This window comes from Bubalus kerabau, chromosome 12 (genome assembly GCF_029407905.1).
Source record: "Bubalus kerabau isolate K-KA32 ecotype Philippines breed swamp buffalo chromosome 12, PCC_UOA_SB_1v2, whole genome shotgun sequence".
Lineage (NCBI taxonomy): Eukaryota > Metazoa > Chordata > Mammalia > Artiodactyla > Bovidae > Bubalus > Bubalus kerabau.
The window spans coordinates 70,637,536-70,657,278 of NC_073635.1; the positions used below are offsets into that span (position 1 = coordinate 70,637,536).

The 19,743-nt window shown below is 40.8% G+C and overlaps 1 protein-coding gene across 1 annotated transcript in view; it reads left to right on the forward strand.

The window, feature by feature from the left end:
• Positions 1 to 943: 943 nt before the first annotated feature.
• LOC129624636 (ATP-binding cassette sub-family C member 4-like) overlaps positions 944 to 19,743 on the forward strand; it is a 364,051-nt gene continuing 345,251 nt past the window's right edge. The window contains exons 1-4 of the mRNA XM_055542792.1: positions 944 to 1,159; positions 8,423 to 8,512; positions 12,261 to 12,510; positions 15,188 to 15,289. The gene's annotated coding sequence lies outside the window, so the exon portion shown is untranslated. The remainder of the gene's footprint in view (positions 1,160 to 8,422; positions 8,513 to 12,260; positions 12,511 to 15,187; positions 15,290 to 19,743) is intronic.

Consider the following 19,743-nt stretch of genomic DNA (forward strand, 5'->3'; position numbering starts at 1 on the left):
ATTATTAAAATGCTCCTTTTTAAAAACAAATTATGATGGGTGATGAAAAGTGGATACTGTACACTGATGTGGAATGGAAGGGATCATGGGGTAAGTGAAATGAACCATGACCAACCACACCAAAGTCCAGTCTTCATCCAGAGTAGTTGATGTTATGTATATTGTGGGAGTGAAAGGGAGCCCTCTATTATGAGCTTCTTCTGGAAAACCAAACAGTTAATTCAAAGGAGTACTTCTCCCAATTAGATCAACTTAAAGCAGCACTTGATGAAAAGTGTCTGAAATTAGTCAACAGAAAATGCATTATCTTCCATCAGGATAATGTAAGACCGCATGTTTCTTTGATGACCAGGCAGAAACTGTTACAGCCTGACCTGGAGGATCTATCTCATCTTCTATATTTACCAGACATTGCACCTTCAGATTTCCATGTATTTTGTTTTTTTACAAAATTCTCCTACTGGAAGAAAATTTTAAATCTCTGGAAGACTGTAAAAGGCACCTGAAATAGATACAAAGTTTTCCTCAAAAAGATACAAAGTTTTCGGAAGATGGAATTAGGAAATTGCCTGAAAAATGGAAGAAGGTAATGGAACAGAACTTTGAAAAGGTTGTTCAACTAAATTCTTGGTGAAAATGTGCCTTTTATTATTACTTAAAAACCAAAAGAACTTTTTGGCCAACCCAATACTAAGGCTTTATTGTCTTTGAATGTAAGATTTTGGCTTACGTTAAAACTAAAACTGTTGTCTGCTTGTCTTCTTTGAGATAGTGGATCTGTGTACTTTTCTTTTAGATTAGCCATGAATATAGCCTTTTTTCAAGATGGCTTTTTAACATGCTAATAATAAAAGTAAAGCTTGTGTTAAGAAAAACTGGTATGACTTGTATTTCTAATTAAGGTTTTTTTTTTTTTTTTTTTTTTTCCTTCAGAAAGGTTCCAAAGTAGTTCAACCCATGTTTTTGGGGAAAATGGTTAGTTATATTGAAAACTATGTTCCCAATGATTCTGCTTGCTTTGCACGAAGCTTACAGCTACGCGGCAGGGCTGAGCGCCTGTGTGCTCGTGTGGGCTGTTCTGCACCACTTGTACTTCTATCACATGCAGCGTGTGGGGATGAGGCTGAGAGTAGCCGTGTGCCATATGATCTACCGCAAGGTGAGTGTCGCTTGGTACCACGGTGTGTACCTCCCCTCAAGCATCAGAAGCATTTTGGGAAAGTTCTCTGAAAACTAAAGATTTGTAACTGGGATCATTTACATCTTCCTAGAGAGGCTTGCTATTTGCATCAGGCCAATTTTGTTGTTGTCATTTAAGCAAACTTTACCAGTAAATAATGAAAAGTTTTGTGTTGAGATCGGGTCAGAACTGCCTTTGATAACTTTTATCCACAGGTTGTTGCATAATATCCACTCAGCTTGTAATGGATTCTGATTATCAAATTGGTTTTCAATGTTTTCATACTTAAATCTCATAGCTGTATTTGTGGAACTTCTGTTGTTCATTAAAACCTTCTTTTACATTGAAGTTGTATTTAAAAGTAAACTTCAGTGATTGGATTTATAAAATTCAGTCTAGGAGCAAAAAAAATGTATTTGAGAAAGGAAACAATTATATTTTTAAATGACCCATCTAATCATATTGAATATAATTGTGTGAACTAATAAATAAATAAATAAATAAATAAATGGAATCCATGCCAAATATAGACTCACTCACTATATTCTATAATGATGATTGTTTATAATGGTATTAAAGAATAGGGCTGAATGTTGGGATGAAACTTGAAATCATATACTGTTTTTAGTATTTTGGTGATAATTTGTTGCTATTCATTCAAGTTATTTAATTCATTCAATGTTTCTTTGTTCTTAAGAATGCATTTTAGCACTTTTCATAAGACCCGATTTAATGTGTTCAGTGATTTTGTATTGAGAAATGCCACAGAATTATTCCATAGGTTACCCTGGTCTTAACTAGTTTAAAAAAAATAAGGATTTTCAGTGTTTTTATAAAGGAATTGACACAGATACACCAGTGTTATGAACCTAAGGGCTCTTTATAAACTTGATCTTGGATGTTTCTTTGCCCTGGGCTGTTTACATTTTTCTGGGGAAAAAAAATATATAACTGTATTTTATAGCTGAAATTTCAGAGAGAGTAGATCTTAAATGTTCTCACCACACATACAAAAGGGTAACTACATGTGATGATGACGTATGTTTGTTTCTTTTTCTACTGTAACTATTACCCAATGTTTATTTACATCAAAACATCACATTGCACATATTCAGTTCAGTTCAGTCGCTCAGTCCTGTCCGACTCTTTGCGACCCCATGAATCGCAGCACGCCAGGCCTCCCTGTCCATCACCAACTCCTGGAGTTCACTCAGACTCACGTCCATCGAGTTGATGATGCCATCCAGCCATCTCATCCTCTGTCGTCCCCTTCTCCGCCTGCCCCCAATCCCTCCCAGCATCAGAGTCTTTTCCAATGAGTCAACTTTTCGCATAAGGTGGCCAAAGTATTGGAGTTTCAGCTTTAGCATCCGTCCTTCCAAAGAACACCCAGGACTGATCTCCTTTAAAATGGACTGGTTGGATCTCCTTGCAGTCCAAGGGACTCTCAAGAGTCTTCTCCAACACAACAGTTCAAAAGCATCAATTCTTTGGCACTCGGCTTTCTTCACAGTCCAACTCTCACATCCATACATGACCCCTGGAAAAACCATAGCCTTGACTAGACGGACCTTTGTTGGCAAAGTAATGTCTCTGTTTTGAATATGCTGTCTAGGTTGGTCATAACTTTCCTTCCAAGGAGTCAGCGTCTTTTAATTTCATGGCTGCAATCACCATCTTCAGTGACTTTGGAGCCCCCCAAAGTAAAGTCTGGTACTGTTTACCCATCTATTTCCCATGAAGTGGTGGGACCAGATGCCATGGTCTTAGTTTTCTGAATGTTGAGCTTTAGGACAACATTTTCACTCTCCTGTTTCACTTTCATCAAGAGGCTTTTTAGTTCCTGTTCACTTTCTAACTTAAGGGTGATGTCATCCGCATATCTGGGGTTACTGATATTTCTCCTGGCTATCTTGATTCCAGCTTGTGCTTCTTCTAGCCCAGCGTTTCTCATGATGTACTCTGCATATAAGTTAAATAAGCAGATTGTCAATATAGAACCTGATGTACTCTTTTTCCTATTTGGAACCATTCTGTTGTTCCATGTCCAGTTCTAACTGTTGCTTCCTGACCTGCATATAGGTTTCTCAAGAGGCAGGTCAGGTGGTCTGGTATTCCCATCTCTTTCAGAATTTTCCACAGTTTATTGTGATCCACACAGTCAAAGGTTTTGACATAGTCAATAAAGCAGAAGTAGATGTTTTTCTGGAACTCTCTTGCTTTTTTGATGATCCAGCAAATGTTGGCAATTTGATCTCTGGTTCCTCTGCTTTTTCTAAAACCAGCTTGAACATCTGGAAGTTCACAGTTCACTTACTGCTGAAGCCTGGCTTGGAGCATTTTGAGCATTACTTCACTAGCTTGTGAGATGAGTGCAATTGTGAGGTAGTTTGAGCATTCTTTGGCATTGCCTTTCTTTGGGATTGGAGAAGGCAATGGCACCCCACTCCAGTACTATTGCCTGGAAAATCTCATGGACAGAGGAGCCTGGTGGGCTGCAGTCCATGGGGTTGTTGGGAGTCGGACACGACTGAGCGACTTCACTTTCACTTTTCACTTTCACACATTGGAGACGGAAGTGGGAAACACCCACTCCAGTGTTCTTGCCTGGAGAATCCCAGGGAGGGGGGAGGCTGGTGAGCTGCCATCTATGGGGTCAGACAGTCTTACACGACTGAAGCAACTTAGCAGTTCTTTGGGATTGGAATGAAAACTGACCTTTTCCAGTCCTGTGGCCACTGCTGAGTTTTCCAAATTTGCTGGCATATTGAGTGCAGCACTTTCACAGCATCATCTTCCAGGATTTGAAATAGTTCAACTGGAATTCCATCACCTCCACTAGCTTTGTTTGTAATGATCCTTCTAAGGCCCACTTGACTTCACATTCCAGGATGTCTGGCTCTAGGTGAGTGATCACAGCATCGTGATTATCTTGGTCATGAAGACCTTTTTTGTGCAGTTCTTCTGTGTATTCTTGCCACCTCTTCTTAATATCTTCTGCTTCTGTTAGGTGCCTACCCTTTCTGTCCTTTATTGAGCCCATCTTTGCATGAAATGTTCCCTTGGTATCTCTAATTTTCTTGAAGAGATCTCTAGTCTTTCCCATTCTGTTGTTTTCTTCTATTTCTTTGCATTGATCTCTGAGGAAGGCTTTCTTATCTCTCCTTGCTCTTCTTTGGAACTCTGCATTCAGATGCTTATATCTTTCCTTTTCTCCTTTGCTTTCCGCTTCTCTTCCTTTCACAGCTATTTGTAAGGCCTCCCCAGACAGCCATTTTGCTTTTTTGCATTTCTTTTCCATGGGGATGGTCTTGATCCCTGTCTCCTGTACAATGTCATAAACCTCTGTCCATAGTTCATCAGGCACTCTATCAGATCTAGTCCCTTAAATCTATTTCTCACTTCCACTGTATAATCATAAGAAATTTGATTTAGGTCATACCTGAATGGTCTAGTGGTTTTCTCTACTTTCTTCAATTTCAGTCTGAATTTGGCAATAAGGAATTCATGATCTGAGCCACAGTCAGCTCCTGGTCTTGTTTTTGCTGACTATATAGAGCTTCTCCATCTTTGGCTGCAAAGAATATAATCAATCTGGAAGAACTATGCAAAAAAGATCTTCATGACCCAGATAACCACGATGGTGTGATCACTGGCCGAGAGCCAGACATCGTGGAATTAGAAGTCAAGTGGGCCTTAGGAAGCATCACTCTGAACAAAGCTAGTGGAGGTGATGGAATTCCAGGTGAACTATTTCAAATCCTGGAAGATGATGCTGTGAAAGTGCTGCACTCAATATGCCAGCAAATTTGGAAAACTCAGCAGTGGCCACAGGACTGGAAAAGGTCAGTTTTCATTTCAATCCCAAAGAGTGGGAATCCTAAAGAATGTTCAAACTACCCCACAATTGCGCTCATCTCACATGCTAGCAAAGTAATGCTCAAAATTCCCCAAGCCAAGCTTCAAGAGTACATGAACTATGAACTTCGAAATGTTCAAGGTGAGTTTAGAAAAGGCCGAGGAACCAGAGATCAAATTGCTGACCTATGCTGGATCATGGAAAAAGCAAGAGAGTTCCAGAAATACATCTACTTCTTCTTTATTGACTATGCCAAAGCTTTTGACTGTGTGGATTACCACAAGCTGGAAAATTCTTGAAGAAATGGGAATAGTAGACCACGTGACCTACCTACTCAGAAATCTGTATGCAATAATTAGAAGCAGACATGGAACTACAGACTGGTTCCAAATCGGGAAAAGAGTACATCAAGGCTGTACATTGTCACCCTGCTCTTTTAACTTATACACAGTGCACGTCATGAGAAATGCCAGGCTGAATGAAGCACAGGCTGGAATCAAGATTGCTGGGAAAAATATCAATAACCTCAGATATGCAGATGACACTACCCTTATGGCAGAAAGCAAAGAACTAAAGTGCCTCTTGATGAAAGTGAAAGAGGAGAGTGAAAAAGTTGGTTTAATACTCAACATTCAGAAAATTAAGATCATGGCATCTGATCCCATCACTTTATAGCAAATGGATGGGGAAACAATGGAAAGAGTGAGAGAGTTTATTTATTTATTTTTGGCTCCAAAATCACTGCATATGGTGACTGCAGCCATGAATTTAAATGATGCTCGCTCCTTGGAAGAAAAGCTATGATCAACCTAGACAGCATATTAAAAAGCAGAGACATTACTTTGCCAACAAAGGTCCGTCTAGTCAAAGCTATGGTTTTTCCATTAGTCATGTTTGGATGAAAGTTGGACTCTAAAGAAAGCTGAGTGCCGAAGAATTGATACTTTTGAACTGTGGTGTTGGAGAAGACTCTTGGTAGTCCCTTGGACTGCAAGGAGATCCAACCAGTCCATTCCAAAGGAAATCAGTCCTGAATATTCATTGAAAGGACTGATGCTGAAGCTGAAACTCCAATACTTTGGCCACCTGATGCAAAGAACTGACTCACTGAAAAGACCCTGATTATAGGAAAGGTTGAAGGCAGGAGGAGAAGGGGATGACAGAGGATGAGATAGTTGGATGGCATCACCGACTCGATGGACTTGAGTTTGAGTACTGACTGACTGACTGTGTATCTATTTATCTGTTAGTGGACATTTGAGTTGTCTCTACCTTTTGACTATTGTACATAATGGTGCTATGAACAGGGTTGCCCAAATAACCAGTCTAATTCATGCTCTAAGTTATTCTGAGTACATTCTGGTAAATGAATTGCTATGCTCTGTACAAATTTCATGTTTGGTTTTTGAGGAAATGCCATACTCTTTTCCATTGTAGCTGCATCATTGTACATTTTCTCTTGAGCATTGATTTTTCTGTTTAACTTGAAGACTAAATTGGCTTAAAGCTCAACATTCAGAAAACGAAGATTATGACATCTGGTCCCACCACTTCATGGGAAATAGATGAGGAAACAATGGAAACAATGTCAGACTTTATTTTTCTGGGCTCCAAAATCACTACAGATGGTGACTGCAGCCATGAAATGAAAAGACGCTTACTCCTTGGAAGGAAAGTTATGACCAACCTAGATAGCATATTCAAAAGCAGAGACATTACTTTGCCAACAAAGGTCCGTCTAGTCAAGGCTATGGTTTTTCCTGTGGTCATGTATGGATGTGAGAGTTGGACTGTGAAGAAGGCTGAGCGCCGAACAATTGATGCTTTTGAACTGTGGTGTTGGAGAAGACTCTTGAGAGTCCCTTGACTGCAAGGAGATCCAGCCAGTCCATTCTGAAGGAGATCAGCCCTGGGATTTCTTTGGAAGGAATGATGCTAAAGCTGAAACTCCAGTACTTTGGCCACCTCATGTGAAGAGTTGACTCATTGGAAAACACTCTGATGCTGGGAGGGATTGGGGGCAAGAGGAGAAGGGGACAACAGAGGATGAGATAGCTGGATGGCATCACTTTCTCTATGGACGTGAGTCTGAGTGAACTCCGGGAGTTGGTGATGGACAGGGAGGCCTGGCGTGTTGCGATTCATGGGGTTGCAAAGAGTCAGACACGACTGAGCGACTGATCTGAAGACTAAATAGAAAGGATTTATGAACCATGATATTTCATTTGGATCCGTGGCTCCAGGTTATGGTCTGTTGAAATAACTCAAGGTGGTCTGTTCAGGTTTCTCAGTTCTAGGGAATTTTTCTGAGCTTTTTGTCAAATCAAGGGATTTTACAGCACAGTCTGTTTTTTTTGTAATGTCAGCAGACTGGCATTAAGAACACAGATTCCTCACAGGATTAGTATTTCGACTGTTATACTGATCAGTTTTAGAATGAGGAAACTAAGACCAAAGTGTTTAAGTGGTGTCACACCTGGTATCAATGACCAACCAGATTTATAGTCCAAGTCCCCTAATCTCTTTCCTTAAGGCGGCCTCTCCTCTTTCATCTTGTTGTTGTTCAGTCACTAAGTCCTGTCCAACTCTTTGTGACCCCATGGACTCCAGCACACCAGCCTTCCCTGTCCTTCATTATCTCCCGGAGTTTGGGGAAACTCATGTCTATTGAGTCAAGGATGCCATCCAACTATCTCATCCTCTGTTGCCCCCTCCTCCTCCTGTCCTTAACCTTTCCTAGCATCAGGATCTTTGCCAATGAGTTGGCTCTTGGCATCAGGCAGCCAAAGTATTGGAGCTTCAGTTTCAGTATCAGTCCTTACAATGAGTATTCAGGGTTGATTTTCTTTAGGATTGAGTGGTTGGATCTCCTAGCTGTCCAGGGGACTCTCAAGAGTCTTCTCTAGAACAACATTTCAAAAGCATCAATTCTTCAGTGCTCAGCCTTCTTTATGGTCCAGCTCTCACATCAGTACATGACTACTGGAAAGAAGATAGCTTTGACTATATGAACCTTTGTTGGCATAATGATATCTCTGCTTTTTAATATGCCATTTAGGTTTTGGCTGAAAATTACTTAGTTGGCTTGTAAGTCTAAACGTACATTCAATTATCCTTCGGACAGGTCCGAGTTCACTGAGAAATGGTGTGGAGGGTTTTGCTTCTGTCTCCTGCTCCTACCTTTGCTCCTTGTAGGCAGGGCTGCTGCCACATTGAATCATCTAAGGATGAACATGGGTCCCCAAAGCCCTGCTGTCAGGCATCATCCTGCTCGTCCTGACACCACACATGACCCCATGAAAATGCACTCCATTTTGCTATGTTCTCAGACTGACTTGGTATCACTGTAGGAATCGATTCTCTGTATCTTTCTCTCATTTCAGTCACTTCTCCTGAGTAGCTCAGCCATGGGGAAGACCACCACAGGCCAGATAGTCAACCTGCTGTCCAACGATGTGAACATGTTTGATCAGGTGAGCTGCCCCTGAGGGATCCTCTTTCATTCCCCATCCTTCTTCTTAATGGATTTAGCTTATTGGGATGTCAGGTGCCAGGGTTTGGTGTGGGTCAGTGTTCTGTTGAGGGCATAAGACAAGGGTTCTCTTTATCCAACTCTCATTTCCTCTGTGTGCAGCTTAGATGTGATAATATGTTTTGTCCTGTACATGAGAAGTTTGTTTTTCTGACATTGTCTGCAATATACTTCAGTAATAGGCAGGCAGTAGTGTTCTTGGACAGCTTGGTTAGTGTTTGTAGAGGTCCTCCATAGAAGTTTCGTAGTGGCCCTTCTTGGCATGTGGTGTCAGTGTTGCTGCCTGAACTGTCTTCCTCCCTCTCTGGATGATGAAGGCCTGGTGGGCAGGGATTGTTCTTTCCCCTGCCCCCTGTTCAGTGCTGCTGCATAGGGAGCCTTGGAGGAATAATGCCAAGTGAGTGGTCTCCAGCTTTGCACAACCTCCTCTCTGCTGTTCCATCATACCCATTTCACACTTACCTTATGAATAGATCACGATTCCAGGGTGTTGCAGCTGTTGGCCAGATCTGCATAGAACAGTTCTCTTTCCTGCATAGAACAGTCCTCTTTTCCTGGCCTTTAAGTTTGGGGGCTTACCTGGTGGCTCCAGGTAAGAGCTAGAGTCCACCTGCAATGCAAGAGGCCCAGGTTTGATCCCTGGGTCAGGAACATTCTCTGGAGAAGGAAATGGCACTCTGCTCCAGTTATCATGCCAGGATAATTCCATGGACAAAGGAGCCTGGGGGGCTATAATCCATGGGGCTGCAAACAGTCGGACATAACTAAGTGACTAACACTTTCACTTCTTCAATTATTCACTCATGAAACATGACGTAAGGCCTCTACTTAATTTGAAGGATGAATAAGCCTTAATTTCTGCCCTGGAAAGGCCACAGCCTGTCCAAAAGGTAAATGCACAAGCAGTTATCACAAGTGTGGTAGGTACCATAATATAGGCTCTTCTGGGAAGATAGGGGCTGAATTTTGGGACAGAGAGAATTTGGGGAAGCCCTGAGCTCATCTATGTTTTGGACAAAATCAACATCATCCGTCAGTGGTGCTGGTCGGGTTCTCCCTGGATGTCCCTGAGGCTGGCCCTGTGCTGCCCCAGAACAGCGTCATCTGGGGTGGAAGTTTGGATATCTGCTTCAGCAGGTGTAAAACTCACTGAGATAATTTCTGTTTAGATTCCTGTCTGTTCCTTCAGAGCAGACTCTTTCTACACTGTGTCCTTACTGGTTTTATTGTATGCAGTCCTAAGAAGGCTTGTCTTTCTCTTTAATGGTAAGGATGTTCTTCACTATCTGTGGGTGGGGCCACTGTAGGCTGTCGCAGTGACTGCCCTGCTCTGGATGGAAATAGGAATGTCGTGTCTTGCTGCGATGGTGGTTCTCATCATTCTGCTTTTGCAAAGCTGCTTCGGGATGTTGTTTTCATCACTCCGGTAAGAGAAACACTGGTTTAAAAAATAGGTGATAAGTGCTTAGTAACATGCAGCATCTGCTTGATGCTTCTGTTCAAAAACAAAACCAGTGCCTTCTCTGGTCTCTTCTTTGAGTGCATTGTAGACCCTTCAGGCTTTGCAGGTGGAGGCTCCAGCCTTAAGCTGAAGGCTGATCTTGAAGAGGGAAAGGAGATGGCACTCACTGGCTCCTCCCACTACCATAGCTGAATAAGTGGAGTGTCCTTGAGCAGAGTGTACCTACATTGACATTTTGTAAACTTTATTAAATAGTAATAATCCTATAGGCTCAAATTTAGCTGCATGTATTTTTGTTATTCTTATGCTAGAGCAATTTTCAGGTACCTATTTTCTTGTCTTGTTTTTAATTCAGTGTTTCCATTAACTTATAAATGCCTCAAGGACAAGGTCAATCTTAGTTAACTATGTCTTTGTAAAGCCCCACAGTCCCAGCAGAATATGTGATAGAACAGTGGCTGGTGATAAAGGAGCTAATGGCGAAGAGATAGACCTGAAGCAGGTCCCAGAGGGTTGGAGGTGGGTCATTGTCCAGGCTGTCAGGTGGTGGAGGTGTTGTGTTCTTTGAAGTTGTTTTTTTTTTTTTTCCCTTGAGATTTCTCTTCTTCTTCTTCTTTTTTTTTTTTATGACTTTACATGTGATATTTTTGTCTATTTGCAATTTCCTTTCCTGTCTGCTGTGAAGAGATGTTACTCATCCTTCGAGGCCCTGTTCCAGTGCTACCAGGTCTCTGAATTTCTTCTTGTTCTGCTTTCCTGGTAGAATTAACAGTCCCATCTTTTCTGCTCCCCAGAACTTCTCTCCTATTTTATCACAGCACAGACACTGTCTTCCCATTAGATTCAGTGTCTTTCTGCCTTCCCTGCCCAGCTGCGACCTCCTTGGGCAGAGAGTTTATACCTGACTTACTTTGGGTCTTCCTCAGCCAGTACTGTGAGTTCCCAAGTTACTCCTTGAATTAGGCTGAATGGTTGACCTCTAGAAGTCTTTTTCTCCATTTTCACTTTGAGAAGGACCTGCCTATGATGTCAGCACAGAAGAGCTGTAGGGAATCATTGATTCCTGGTCCCTCCCTGTGCCCCCTGCTGCTGCTGCTGAGGAATGTTGGGCTGTGGTCATTAAGTCTCATCTCTCATGTCTATCCCCTCAGGAGTAAGACCACAGCTCTCACAGATGACAGGATCAGGACCATGAGTGAAGTTATAACTGGCATCAGAACAATAAAAATGTATGCTTGGGGGCACTCATCTATTTATAGACCTTATTACCAGATTGAGAAGGTAAGTTTTTATACATATCACACCATATTTTTGTACTTTTCCCCCTATTTTTATTGGCTGAAATTAGAAGTCTTACGAAGTTTTCAAATGAAGATGAACTTAAATACTATGAACTCCACACCTCACATGTGGCAGGAAGGTTAAGTGGAAGAGGGGATATGTCATTTTAACCTGCTGTTCCATTTACCATCTTAAAGGAAAAATTATATATGCTTCTGAAGACATACAGATAGCCAATAAACACAGGAAAAAATTCTCAACATCACTCTTTCTTAGAAAAATGCAAATCAAGACTACAATGAAGTATCACCTCACACTGGTAGGCATGACCATCAACAAAAAGTCTACAAACAGTACCCTCCTGCTCTGTGGTAGGAGTGCAAATTGGCACAGCTATTATGGAAAAGATGCTGGAGATTCCTTAGAAAACTAGGAATAAATCTGCCATATGACCCAGCCATCCCTCTACTGGGCATATGCCCTGAGAAAGCCAGAATTCAAAAAGACACATGCACCTCAATGCTCATTGCAGCACTGTTTACAATAGCCAGGACATGTGCTTCCAGAGGGGCCATGGTGCCTACCTCTGTCTAATGTCTTGGTGCCTCACAATTTTGGGGTCTTTTATTCTCTTCCCCCACAAGTTCATGAGCTCCTGGAGGGGACAGACTGTCTTTCTGTCATCAGTGGGGAGCCTGGCCCAGGACTTGTGGTTATGATGCTTGTTGAAAGAATGTTCAAACCCAGTTCAGTTGACTAACAGTGTTTAAAAATGTGAAGTGAAGCCTCTGTTTAGTTCGAAGAGTGAAGTGATGATGAAGTGTGCATCCTGGTGTTGGGACGGAGCCCCAGGCGTGCACTGTGTAGTGTCTCCATGTGAGGACTTGAATTCATGCCTTGGATGTTGATGCTTCTTTTAAAACCTCTTTCCTACTCTTTTTTTCAGGAAGGAAATTTCCAAGATTCTGAGAATTTCCTACTTTAGGGACATGAATTCAACATCATTTTTTGCTGTCAGCAAAATTATAATTTTTGTCACCTTCATCACCAATGAGCTCCTTGACAACCTGATCACAGCCAGCCAAGTGTTTGTGGTGGTGACGCTGTTTAAGGCTCTGAGGTTTTCGAGCACCTTCTACTTCCCCATGGCCATTGAGAAGGTGTCAGAGGCCGTCGTCAGCATCTGAAGTATCAAGGTTTGGGGACAAATAATTGCTTCAGTTGTAGGTGGATTTTTTGTAAAATGCCCTTTTGTTTGGTGTCACTGTGTTCCAATTAGGAGATATTTAACTCTCTTAGTGCCAAAGCTGGCAGTCTTCCCAGAATGTGCCCACTTCTATTCATAGGTAGAGTGTGTTACAGATACCGTAAGACTGGTTTTCATGTAGGGGCAGTAGTATATATAAGTAGCAGTAGCACAGGGCTCTTGTGTAGTGATGCCTGCAGAGTGATTAAAATGTCTAAAAGCAGGAGAAGCAAACAGAGGGCATCTCCTGTGCTAACCCCAGTGACCAGGCAGTGACTGTGCATAGTCCTGGGGTATAAGATTCCTCTCTGGGCCGGGAGGGGAGGAACTTGCTGAGAGCTCCTTGCTGCTTGGACAGGAAGAGTGGCCTCAGATTCACTTAATTGTCTGTGTTCAAAGATGAGTTCTTTCCTCCACAGATGTTTTGCTTGTTGATGTCTGAACCACCTTTTGCATCTGCTTTTCATCCCTGTCCCCTCTTTATTTACTGCTTAATCCTCTCTCTCTAGCTGCCCTCCTCTTTTCACATTTATAATTCCCACAATTATGTGAACTAAGAAGTTCCAGATACAAGCTGGATTTAGAAAAGGCAGAGGAACCAGAGATCAAATTTCCAGCATCCATTGGATCATAGAAAAATAAGAGAATTCCAGAAAAACATCTGCTACTGCTTCACTGACTACTCTAAAGCCTTTGACTGTGTGGATTACAACAAACTGTGGAAAATCATGAAAGAGATGCGAATATCAAACCACCTTACCTGTCTCCTGTCAAACTTGTATGCAAATCAAGAGGCAACAGTTAGAACTGGTCATCGAATAATGGACTGGTTCCAAATTGCAAAAGGAGTACATGAAGGCTGTATAGTGTAACCTTGCTTTTTTAACTTATATGCAGAGTACATCATGAGAAATGCTAGTCTGGATGAAGCTCAAGCTGGAATCAAGATTGCTGGGAGAGATATCAATAACCTCAGACATGCAGATGACACCACCCTTATGGCAGAAAGTCAAGAGGAACTAAAGAGCCTTTTGATGAAGGTGAAAGAGGAGAGTGAAAAAGCTGACTTAAACCTCAGCATTCACAAAACTATAATCATGGCATCTCATCCCATTACTTCATGGCAATAGATGGGGAAACAATGGAAACAGAAATAGACTTTATTTTCTTGGGCTCCAAAATCACCGCAGGTGTTGATTGCAGCCATGAAATTCAAAGACCCTTGATCCTTTGAAGAAAAGCTATGACAATCCTAGACAGTGTATTAAAAAGCAGAGACATTACTTTGCCAACAATGTTCCCTGTAGTCAAAGCTATGGTTTTTCCACTAGTCATGTATGGATGTGAGTGTTGGACCATAAAGAAAGCTGAGAATGGAAGATTTGATACTTTTGAACTGTGGTGTTGGAGAAGACTCTTGGGAGCCCCTTGGACTGCAAGGAGATCAAACCAGCCAATCCTAAAGGAAATCAACCCTGAGTACTCATTGGAAGGTCTGATGCTGAAGCTCCAATACCTTGGCCACCTAATGCCAAGAGCCAACTCATTGGAAAAGACCCTGATGCTGGGAAAGATTGAGGGCAAGAGGAGAAGGGGACAAAAGAGGATGAGATGGTTGGATAGCATCGCTGACTCAATGGATATGAGTCTGAGCAAACTCTTGGAGATAGTGATGGACAGGGGATCCTGGAGTGCTGCAATCCATGGGATTGCAAAGAGTCAGACATGACTTAGTGACTGAGCAACAACAAATACACTATATTTTGTTGTATATAATATATATATACACATATATATATATATACATTTGTTGTATATAATATATAATATAATATATTGCATTGTATATATTGTATATATAGTATTTAAATATACATTATATTGTATATATACATATACATATTGTATACATATGTATACATACATATGTATGCATATACATATGTATATATACATATATATACATTATATTGTATATAATATATATATACATTTGTTTTATATAATATATAATATAATATATTGCAAGGAGTCAGACATGACTTAGTGACTGAGCAACAACAAATACACTATATTTTGTTGTATATAATATATGCACCATATTATAAGATTATATTGATATATACCATGAGCTGTAATAATATTAATTATGTAATAATAGTAATTATGTAATATTTTGTTCTATACATTATTTAATATGTTCTGAGTGAAAGTGAAAGTTGGTCAGTTGTGTCTGACTCTTTGCAACCCTATGGACTATACAGTTCGTGGAATTCTCCAGGCCAGAATACTGGACTGAGCAGCCTTTTCCTTCTCCAGGACATCTTCCCAACCCAGGGATTGAATCCAGGTCTCCTGCATTGCAGGTGGATTATTTACCAGCTGAGACATAAGGGAAGCCCAAGAATACTGGAGTGGGTAGACTAACCCTTCTCCAGCGGATCTTCCTGACCCAGGAATTGAACCAGTGTCTCATGTATTGCATAATATGTTCTGATGTGAACTAATACTTTTTAGCAAAACAGTATTTAGACTGTTCAAAGTTTGAAAATCCCAGGAAAGCAATTGTTTTTGTTCGTGCTTTCTTCCTGCAGTTTAACAATCTGTTTTTTCCCTCGTTTCTGTAGAATTTCTTGTTACTTGATGAAATACCACAGGTCAGCACTCAGCTGCCATCAGAGGGTGAAGTGATGGGGGACATGCAAGATTTCACTGCTTTTTGGGATGAGGTAACAGATCTTCCATTCCAAGATCATGACTGCTAACAAACAACTGTGACTAAGATTTATTGGAGAATTTTTAGATTTTACCCATGGTGTAAAATGTGACTTGCTCGTTTACTAAAAGTATGTTGCAAAATTTTTCAAAATAGGGACTAATGTTTGTATCTAATGGAGATCAATTATAAAATCAGCCTAAGATGTTTGATATGTTGTGCTCGCTCTCATTTTCAAGAGAACTTTCAAAGTATCACATTTTGATCTCAAAGTCCATACAATTGTAGTGTTAGCATTTACAGAATTGGACAGACAAAATGCTGCAATGTGATATGGGTTATCTGAAAAATACACAACTCGTTTTTAAAGAGGCTTTGGGGAATCAGTGTATATTTTTTGCATTGATTTTCAGACCAGTTCATTATACACAGAGTGAGGCCATGATCTGGATCTTTGCTGTGGGGTAGAGTGGGTGCTCCCCCATCCTGAGCTTCTGGATGTTCTGAATACTTTGGTGGCATTCAGGATAGGAGGAGACAGCAGGTGATCATAGCACCAGTGATTCCTAGTTAAAGGATTACGCTGTGTGGAAGCTGACCAGGAGAGCTGGTGATTTCCAACACTTGGTTTGTTAGGTTCAGTCAAACAGAAAAAACAACAGGGTCTGGTCTCAAGAAGTTGTCAGTATCACACGCCCAGTGCAGCCCCTTTACCAACTGAAATGCCCTGCTGCTCCCCGGTTCCGTGGTCTTCTGTGCTCACCCTCCTGAATCAGTGAGGATTGGTTAGGAAAACAGAACTCCACCGCGGGAGAGGGAGTTCCAGGCACGGAATTAGTTACGCAGATGATAAAAGAGGGAGTAAAAAGCAGTAAGGGCAAAACGGTGGTGTGCGAGACAACCCAGCGGTTATCAAAGGCAGGAAGCTGCTCCCACCCCCAGGGCTGGAGGGACTCTGGGAGGCGGCACCTCCACCAGAGGGTCCACCCTCCAGAGCAGAGCCCAGGAGCTGGGCTGTCAGAGTGGGGACCACAGAGCACGTGTCCTGACTGTAGACTTGTCCTGTATTTTGTCCCTGTGACTCTGTGGTGCTCCCTGCATCCTGTTCACCTGCTTCTGACTCAGCAGCTGCCATCCCCACCGACAACCAGTGGTTTGTTCCCTCATACATGAAACCACATCCCTGTACCTTCTGTCCATGGAAACTCACACAAGATGTCTGCTCTAACCTGAGAGCTACTGTTACCTTAATACGGTGGATTTACCTTCTGGTTGGTGTTTCTCGCCATAATGCTCTTGAAGCATTTATAGAAAGCACCACTAAAATTCCATTATAGAGAACATTTCATGTGAATGCTAACACATACTTTGTTTGAACTTATTAGTGGAATTCTTATGTTCCCAGCAAACATGTAGATTTATTTTAAATCAGTTCAGTATATATTCTGCAGTTATTAACTGAAATAAAAATATCTGTATGCAGCAGTCTGCCTGTGCAGCAAATGCCTGTAAGGTAGAATAAGGGATTTTAGTTGTACTATAGTCCATGTGAATAAATCAGATGAAAAATCTGAAAAGGTTTCTATATAGCTTCTAGAGTTAAAAAAAAAATACCCACATTGTTACTAACTCAAGATACTAAACTGAAGGAAGAGGGGAAAAGGCTGTGAGTTCTGTTGTACGTCTCTTGTAAAATCTAAAGGCATATTATGATTCTGTTAGAGCAGAATTCAAAATTACAGAGATGAGAGGCTTCATCAGCTATGTTTTCACAAAAATAGATACAATGTTAACATTATTGTGTGTCAAGGTTTCCTTGGAGAAGGAAATGGCAACCCCCTCCAGTATTCTTGCCTGGAGAATCCCATGGATAGAAGAGCCTGGTGGGCTACAGTCCATAGGGTTGCAGAGTCGGACTTGACTGAAGTGACTTAGCAAAGCAAAGCAAAGTTATTCCTATCTAGGTAAATGATAATTATGCTATTGCAGCTAATTTTTACCACTTTCAGGGAATGGAAATTCTAAATATTTTCAACTGAATCTAGTCTAATAGCACTCACTAGAAACTAACAGCCATGGCACCATAATAACATTTTTTCATGTGGTACCACACTATCACTACTGAGGGAGACACACAAATGTGAGGTAAGCATATCTTTTCCCAGAAACCTTTGAAGCCAGAGATATTAAACAATTAAGGCACTTGAAAACATTAGGGATATGTATAAACTTGCGAGTAAAACAAACTATAGCTGTACCAGCAAGCAATGAAGAAATAGTAAATCTTCATTTTATGAACCTTTAATTATCTAAATGTAAGGAATTTTGGCTTAAGAAATGGTCAAGAGCAACTTGTCATATCTTACTATATAATATTGAAAACCAAGTGCTAAATTCAGCCACTGTAGGGTAAGGAAACTAAAACAAAAAAGCCTTAATGACCTGGAGCCTTAGTGAGCAAAAGCTCATTTTAAACTGACTTAAACCCCTGAACTAATCCTGTGTGTCAAAGGCAGGGAAGAGGATCCCTCTAAACCTGAAAAAACTAGTGATTCATAAGGAAACTAAAGAGATGAAAATATGCATGCTTACCATACCACAGGAACTGAAACTAAGAAGAAAAAGATGGGTGAGAAGAAATAAAAAGTATGATCTATTTACCTAGGGCAATTATCACTATAAATTGACAGTAATCTGATCAACTAAGATTTTTTCTGAAATTATACTGCTCACATTTTCTGTGTCAAAACTTAAAATGATTGTCTCATTAAAGAGTTAGTAAATGATTCTAAAACAACTTCTTTCTTACCTCATAAAAGTTACATTTTAAGAAACCTCAGTGGAAATCTTAAGGTACAACAGTTAGGATACTTTTTTGAAGTATGAAGGAAAATATAATTAAATCAACTTTATACTTTTTAACAGCCATAAGAAAAATTTAGCATGGTTCAATAGATGAAGGCTTTTGACTTCCTGTAAATTGTTTAAGTTACTTGGGCTTGAAATAAAGTAGGTAAGTTTTCAGTTAAATACTAACAGTGTAGTATCTTAGAGCAGATTTTTTTATTGCCCACATCAGCAGTTACATCCTCAGACCAACTTCTCCCTTCTTTAATGTGAAATAGCAAATCACCAGCATTTTAGATTAAGTCTAGACTTTAAGGCATTATTCTTTAATTTCTAAGTGATACAAAGTGCTTTATAAGTATGAACAATAATCTGTTATACTTTACTATTTTTTTGTCCTTTCCATTCATTTTTTAAAATCTGGAACAATGCATCTTTTTTTCCATGTGCAAAAAACTGTATCAAGCACAAAATTTTACTCTAAGGATACTAAATTTTTAAATTTATTCCACTTTTTAAATGATAGCCAAAAATCCACCTGATTGATGCTCATTTAGCACCTTCTTCTCAATTCTGGTCACTAAAGTACATCCTGAGTTCGAATAAAAATAATGCATCTTTCAGGCTTTAAAATGACTACTTTTTAAAAAAAAATAATTGGAGGCTAATTACTTTACAATATTGGGCTTCCGTGGTGGCTCCATGGTAAAGAATCTGCCTGCAGTGCAGGAGACCCAGGTTCGGTTCCTAGGTTGGGAAAATCCCCTGGAAAAGGGAATGGTAACCCACTCTAGTAATCTTGCCTAGGGACTGCTAAGTGATTTTCACTGCACCTGCAAAAGGGTCATGAGGCTGTCTGCACAGGACAGTGTTTTCCATCACTTACAGAGTTACATTTGGCATGTAAAGAAGAGAGAATCTAATCCCACAGCAGCAGCCATTTAAGGTATAAGAAGAAGCCACAAATATTCCCCTTGAGCAAAATGATTTAACTGATTTTTCTTCAAGAGCAATGCTCCTATATGCATCCCTTGAAAAATTAAAGATCCCAGAATAGCATATTCCATGTGGGACATATTGAAAGATGATATTTTGGTTTCAGTGAGTCACACTCCAGCCCTTGTTCATTTAGCAGATCCATTTTCAGAGGGTTGGATTGGTGTTAGTCGCTCAGTCGGGTCCAACTCTTTGTGACCCCAAGGATTGTAGCCCTCCAGGCTTCTCTGTCCATGGAATTCTCCGGGTAAGAATACTGAAATGGATTGTCATTCCCTTCTCCAGAGGATCTTCCCTACCCAGGGATGAAACCTGGGTCTTGCGCATTGCAGGCAGATTCTTTACCTTCTGAGTCACCAAGGAAGCCCATAGAGTGTGGTAATTTTGTTTTTAGATTTGCAAATCTATAGAGAAAGAAAATTACAGCCTACACACCCAAAGAACCTGGCTGCATCAGAGGCAGACTTTGGTGTGGATTGTGGGCTTGGAGTTAGTGCTTTTAGTTACACATGATGTGGCAGCTGTGGTGGGAGCTGTGGAGGGGAAGGCAGAGTTGTGGTGTTAGCTCTCGAGTTGGTTGGCAATGGTGTGACAGCAGGCACAGAAAGAATTCTGTGTTTACCA